At 43.5% G+C, this 7181-nt stretch overlaps 1 long non-coding RNA gene across 1 annotated transcript; it reads left to right on the top strand.

Moving 5' to 3' along the window:
• Positions 1-1368: 1368 nt before the first annotated feature.
• LOC104619661 lies at positions 1369-2869 on the top strand. The gene is made up of 2 exons (XR_738023.1): positions 1369-1543; positions 2311-2869. It is a non-coding gene; the product is annotated as an uncharacterized LOC104619661 (long non-coding RNA).
• The last annotated feature ends 4312 nt before the right edge of the window (positions 2870-7181 follow it).

Genomic DNA, 7181 nt, shown 5'->3' with positions numbered 1-7181 from the left:
CCCCCCCCACCCCCAGTTGCAAAAAGGTAATTGCTTGAGGCATTAGTTCTTTCTGAGCATTCAGCTTTACAAAAATTGCCAAGGCAGGTTTTGATAGCAAGTAAGACTGCTTTCTTCACTCTTCAACACATAAAGTTGCTAGTTAGTGATATCCTCTAATTTGGAAGACTAAATCCATCTTCTAATGGAAGACTTTGATCTCTTCCATTGTTGATGAAGTAGATGTGAGTATCTCACTGTAACACTTCTGATTGATATCAAGATCCTGTCTTCAATTAGGACAGGCAGAGATGGTTTAAAAAGAAAAAAGTTTTTTGTCAAAAAGAGTGTACTGTCAACGTACTACCCAACACTTCCTTTTAAAATTATTTGACCACAAGTTAATTATGACTTTCTGTATTGGTTGGTAAACACTAGGATGCTCTGGTTTGTTTTGCTTTGAGATGCCTAAAGCAGGAGATGGATTGTAGAACCTGATAGTCTGTTTTAGATAGTGGTTTAAAGTTTGTGGTCAGGGATCATTTGCTGTAGTGCCAATAGCCACGTTATCCTGTTGTCTTTTTTCAGTATGTGCCCTGAAACAATTAGGCAAATAGTTGAGGCCTGAGTGTTTTGGTGTCCAGTTGGTTTGCTTCTAACCAAAGTTTTGAGGCTGTTGCTGTGTCAGGAATTATTTTAAAAGGTCTCTAAAGAATTTTCACTACTGTTCTTCAACTGCAAGAGGAAATTGCACTCCCTCCAACTTGGAGAGCCTAATTACCATTTCCTTCGGAAGAACGTCTGTAGGGCTGTGAATGAGCGAGCTATAACAAAACAAAAATCTTTTGTGATATTCCTCCACCTCCCTGGTTCCTCATGTTTGGTTTCTATTGCAAAGCCCTACCTAGCCTTCTTCATTTTAATATACTTCAAAGAAAACAACCCTTTTGAGCCTGCTGCCCGTTAATAAAGCAGCCGAAGTGGGTAATCTAGCTTACAACAGAGATATTCTCACAAAGGATCTGGTAGGTCTTCCCCCCATAGTAATAGAGGAAGAGCCACTGTGCCCTTGATTATTCAAGTCTCTGAACTGAAAAAAAAATGGGGAAATATGAATTGGGGGAGGAGTTAAATCTTTCTCCCACTCCCTTACACTTGGTTTAAAACCTGCCAGCCTCTGAGTAGTTCAATCATATAAACATTGACCCTAGTTTTTGGAAAGGGAAAGTATTAAATGCTTAGCTTAAAAAGTAAAAACAAAATCCCATACCCCACCAAAGAAGGACATCTGTTTCTAACTTCAGCTTTTTATTTTTTTATCTTTCATTTTTTTTGTTGGTAAATCTCCCAGACAACAGCAGTTCTGTAGAGAGTTTAAATATGAAGGAATGGCAGGACGGGCTAAGGGCACTTCTACCGAACATTAACATCAACTTTGGTGGACTGCCCAATGCTTCTTCCCCCTCCAACGCCAACCACAGTGTACCAACGTCCAACACTGCCACCACCGACAGCCTGAATTGGGACAGCCCTGGCAGCTGGATGGACCCCGCAATCATAACAGGTAACCGTTTCTCACTCCTTCAGCTCTGCTGGCAAACCATCAAATGGGTATTTGGCACAAACTGATTTACAACTGGAAAAAAGTCAGTATGCGGTGGTCTCTTCCAGCTTCCATCCACAAAACCTCAAGGGTCCAGGAATTTTTGTGGAACCACTAGGTATAACAAAGTGTCCCTCTAGGCCTTTGCAATGCATGCCCGGGACCTTTGCAGGCAGTCAGGCGGATCAGCACTTTATCTATAGGGTCAGTGTAGGTGTCCCTTCTGCTGGATGGCATGTCCGGTATGTGCGCTGCTGGTCCTGAGGCACTGAAGGCATTCACTGGACTTTGTTATTTAAAAAGGGACGTACTCCACTTGTTTATAAAGCTCTCTCTTATCAGGCTGTCTGGTTGTGTTTCCCTGTTAGGGAGGCTAAAGCATGATTCAAGTAGGCAGAGTAGGAGGTGAAGCATGCAGTGTACTGGTAGTGTGGTGTGGTAAGGTCACGTCAACAGGGATGCAGTCCTTGTCAGGAAGGCTGATAGAAAAATGTGTATTTTATGAAGTGCTCTGAGGGGGAACTTTCTTTTATCTGGATTTAATGTTAAATGTTTTGTGGGCAGGGTAATTGTGTATAATAATATAAAATGCATTCTCTGTACAAACTAATGATGTTTTCTCACTGATGCTTTTTGTTAGGTTAAATTGACCTCCTTCGTGCTCAGCTTTGTTGCTTCTGCTCTGACTTGCCTGTATCCCTGTTTGTTTTTTTTTTTTCTCTTTGTAGGTATCCCAGCCTCCACAGGAAACAGTTTAGACGCCCTTCAAGATGACAATCCTCCACATTGGCTAAAATCTCTTCAGGCCCTCACAGAGGTGGACGGCCCCAGTGCAGCGCCATCACAGACGCACCACAGTAACCCCTTCGGCACACAGATCCCTCTGCACAGAGCCAGTTGGAATCCCTACTCTCCTCCTTCAAACCCCACCAGCTTCCATTCCCCACCCCCAGGCTTTCAGACAGCCTTCAGACCCCCCAGTAAAACCCCCACAGATCTACTACAGAGCTCAGCGCTGGATCGTCATTAGGAAAGGAGGAAAAAGAAAAAGAAAAAAAGAAAAATAAAACCCAAAACGTTAGAAATGCAGGAAGTGTCCCACCCTGACTCCTCCCCATGCCCACCTACTGTTCCCTGTCATATCTTTCTTTCTGAAGAATCCAGTTCCTGATCAAACCTCCCCCCCAAAATGCAATGCCATCACAGGGTCATGACCGTATCTTTTCGTTAAGTTTCTGCTGAGCCAGTGTTTGAAATACACTGAAATATTTTCTAACCATTCTAAGGTGAAGGAAAAAAAAAAGAGAGAGAGAAATCAAAATGCAGTCTCAATGCTTACAGAATATTACTGTCTTATGTCTTTTGCACATGAGTATTTCTGCCTAGTGGAAAAGTGTCAATCTGCAGTAGGGGAAAATTGCAATGCAGAATCAAATGCAGAAACATGAAAAAGGTATTTAATTTAAATGAAATTACTGAACATGTGGGGCAAGCAATGGCCTAGCATTTATTTTGCATTCAGTGTGGCACTACACAGGTAAATTGCTATGTTGGAGGTTTTTTTTTTTGAGAAAGGGATTTTATTGTGTCAGTCAGTTTGACATGAAGTGTGTTGAAAGACAAAACACTTATAACTATGAGTAACTGGCATGTTGCTAAAGAGTGGTTTAAAGAGGGGAGAATAAGATTTTTCTTTAATTTTGGCTTTAGATTTAAAGTAAACTTTAATGTTTTAAAAGTATTCACAGATTTAATACCTAGCGTATACATAATATAAGCAGCTGAAACACGAGTGATATTTACTTCAGTCTTTCTGTCTCCTCTGTCAGTCTCTCTTTCTTTTTTTTTAAAAAAAAAAAACACAAAGATTCACCTGATTAGGGCACTCTGGGATAGCACTGCATTGGGGCCACATGATCACCATCAGGAGCAACCTCTGACCTCCTCTGCCTGCAGCTTTTACTTAACCCTGTAGTTTCTGGACGTTTGTGCAGTATTGAAAAGACAGGAAAAAAGAAACAGATAAATAAACATGGTTATAACCTGACGCTAAAACTAAAACCAAGGAAATGTACCTCTTTCTTCAGAATTAAAACTAAAATCTTAAATAAAACAGAAAACTTGATGATGACTTTGTTTGCTTTTTGTTTTGTTTTTTTAACTGGGATTTTTAATTACTGTATCTGGTAAAACTGTGTCATTGCATGGGTATTTTTTCCTGTTCATCTGAACTGGAGCTACTTTTTCATGGAAATATTGCTTTGCATGGTGACTTCTGTATTGAAGGGTGGAAAAAGCATACATACTTTAAATTTTTAAAGGGATTCTGTTGTCTTTACTCATGGCAATAGCTAGAGGCTGTCTCTAACCTTTATTGGTGATATCCTTTTAAATCTGAAGCATTAAAAACTTGTTTGTACTTGCTGAATTAAATGCCATGGCAAGTGGGACAGATAGCATGCAATCATGTGTCTGAAGGTGTGGCAGAGAATTCTAGCCACAACTTGTTGTTTCTATCAGCATCCTCACTTAAAAGTGTAAAATATTGTCACTACACAGCAGGGGATGAAGAGCTCATAACATACGGAAGGCCTCCAACAAGCTCTTATACTTCCAACCAGCAACCTGATGATTGGGGTGCTGGATTGATGTAGCTCATGAGGATGGCAGAGAGCCTGAAATCCTCGAGATGCCTGTGCAGGAGGGTTTCTCTCACCTGGTGTGAGTGTGTTCAGGCTGGCTGCCTTCCTAAAATGTTTGCTGCTGGCAGGGGCAAGGGAGGGAATTCACACCGCTGAACTGTGGGCACCTAACCGGGCCTTTCACGGTCCGGGGAGTGGGAGCAAGTCCTGCATGGATTGCTGGACAGGGGAACCAGGCACTGAATCTGTATAAAGTGACTGAATATCCTGCTCCGTAAAACATCACTTGTTGGCAATTGCTGCTTTTGCTTTTCCCTTACCCGTGTTTGCTGGTTAGCGCTGTATTTACCGTCTGCGTGAAGGAACTGTGTGTACTCTTTCTGGACAGGCAGCGTTGCTGCGAATGAGTTGTGTGCCCTGGATACCTGGGGGCATGTGTACACCCTTTGATGCCAACACTGGGAGCCTGGGAGCACTCCCTCCCGTGGCAGCACAGGCTGCGGCCCCTGGCTCTGGGGACCAACCCAATGGTGAACGGTTTGCTGGAGGCCCTGGAGAAGCTGCAGTGGGCTTTTTGTGGGTTTTTTTTTCTTCCCCAGTTGTTAGACATTTTTTGACCTTTAACATTCTCTTTCAGGAGGGTGCCTTTTCTGACCCTGAAAATAAAGCAGGTCTCCCAAAGCAGCTGTAATTGCTTCCCATGTACCACAGCAATTCCTGAAGCCGACACCTTCTTTGGTTCTTGACTTGTTCTTTGCCGCAGTTCAGGATGTGCTGAGGGAAACCTGTGTTCATGGTCCCTTACCAGTGGAAAATGGGCTTCAGCTGCCCAGGACAGCCCTTATTCCCTGCTGCCATACAATAGCTTCTGTGGTCAGCCTACTGATGAACTCTTAACCTTAAGGAAAAGGTTTGCAACTAGAATGATTTTTCTCTTTTGTGGTGCCATGTCCCACTCTTCCCCCCCCACCCCCAAGAAAGACTTCTTGTTGGGTAACATTGGCATTAAAACATTAAAATACAAGTGTTCAGGTTGATGTGTGGGGGTGCAGCTCCTGCCTCTTTTAGCCTACTCTTATCTACTGTCTGATGCTGATTCCTGTATTCCCCCCCAAGCTGGGAAGTCAACCTGGCATTTCACTCTGTTCAGCCATGTGGAGCTCTGTTTCTCCTGAGGCTTTTGCTGTTGATGGACTGTTCCTGCAACAAGAAATGCCGAACAGGAGCATGTATTGAAAGGAGAGCATCCATGCGTCTGCTTTGTCCATGTGATCATCTGTGCATGGTCTATGGCTGTTTTGTATGTTGTATGGATACATGCAGCTCTTCCTTGCATTAAGCCAAGAACAACGCTTGACTGAAAGGCTGGTGACCCAGCACTAACACATTCGGTAGATGGTGCCTGGCAGAGATGAAATTGGAGAAAGTGGATGGGCCAGGCTTCTCCTCCGTAACAGATACGAAGGTGCGTTGATGGAACTAGCCATGATCATGTTGGTACAAGAGGTCCTCTTGCATTTTCAAAGAATTCGCAATTCAAGGATGGTAATTTAGGGTTCAACAGTGCTGGACTGATACTAAGAGTTACCGACTCCCTTTTTTTTTTTATTTGAATATCTAATCAGGCAAAAGAGCTTAGATTTGGTGATGGTCTCCAGCATATGTAAACCCACTGTGTGGCAGGTACTGTATCGCCTGGGACTAATTCCCTCCAGGGGAAGTTGTGTGCTGGAATAAAAAGTCTGTCCAAGAGGTGACACAGGACTTGAAGGTTTAGGGGACTGGAGTTGTCACCAGCCCTACCTGAAGGGGTTGTAGATAGTCCTAACCTCTTCAGAGGAATGAGCTCTCCTTTGGTCCAGCTGGCCAGCTACTAGTGACATGAATTTTTAGTGCGCACACAAAGCAAAATAATGTGACGTGCCATTTGACGTGAATGTGTGTCTATTAAGAGGAGTTGTTGCCTTACATCTTCCAGCAGTGTGTTTCTATATGGCTAGGTAGAGAAGTGCTTTCTACTTCACTGATTTATTACCAGGTGTTGGGGCTGAATGTGGATGTAGTAACTGTAAGAACTTGTGCTCCTTCCTTTCTCCCAAATCCCAGCATCTCTTTCCCCGCTTTCAGACATTCCACTGATGGGAAATAGCTCTCAGGTCCTCTTCTATTTATGGATTTTGCTGTAAACAAAGCTTCTAAAAAGAAGAAAAAGGTGAAGTGTTGTCATAGCTTTGGGATATAGTGTAAGAAATGGCGTAGCCTCAGTACGCTCTGATCTGTGTGAGAGCACTGTCTATAAAAGCAACATCATCTTCCTTTTTTTCTGGGGATTGCCTTTGCCCTAGTCTTTCTGCTGTTAGGTTTGTGGCAAAATGAAGGTTCCCGAGATGGAAACTTGCCATACAAGTACAGGGAGCTAGAGCCACTTGTGGGGATGCAGGTGTCTGAACTTCTGCATGGTGGAGCTTTGAGGTGAGTTGGGTGATCCTAACAGCAACAGGTTTGTTACTGGCTTCGCTGATGGAGAGCGCTGGTTTAGGATGGTGCTGATGCGATGATACTAGGTGTGGTAAGTTGTTTGAACAGAGGTGGTGTCACTGTGGAGGACAATGGTATAAATGGTTCTCGTTAATCCAGTGAGAGAGTGATCTGCCTGACCTGCGGTGTTCATAAGGAGCCCATCTCCTGCAACACAAATGAGGTGGGGTCTTTCAGAGAGACACAGCCATTGCAGTTACTGTTGCTTTCTCCTGTGAAACCTTGCTAGGTTACTATTTCTTTCCCCCTGTCCTCAGAGTTACGTATTGGACAAATTCCTCTCGATTTCAGAGATGCCTGGAGAGAATGGTGGGACTTGCTCAGCTCTCTCCTCTTCCTACCAGCACAGCAGCACTTAAAATAGTAGTTTAGAAATCTTGTACTGGCAGAGGGTTGCCATTCTTTTCAAGATCACAATG

The sequence above is a fragment of the Phaethon lepturus genome, unplaced genomic scaffold, assembly GCF_000687285.1.
Source record: "Phaethon lepturus isolate BGI_N335 unplaced genomic scaffold, ASM68728v1 scaffold42484, whole genome shotgun sequence".
NCBI classification, from domain to species: Eukaryota; Metazoa; Chordata; class Aves; order Phaethontiformes; family Phaethontidae; genus Phaethon; species Phaethon lepturus.
This window is presented reverse-complemented; position numbering and strand designations above follow the sequence as displayed.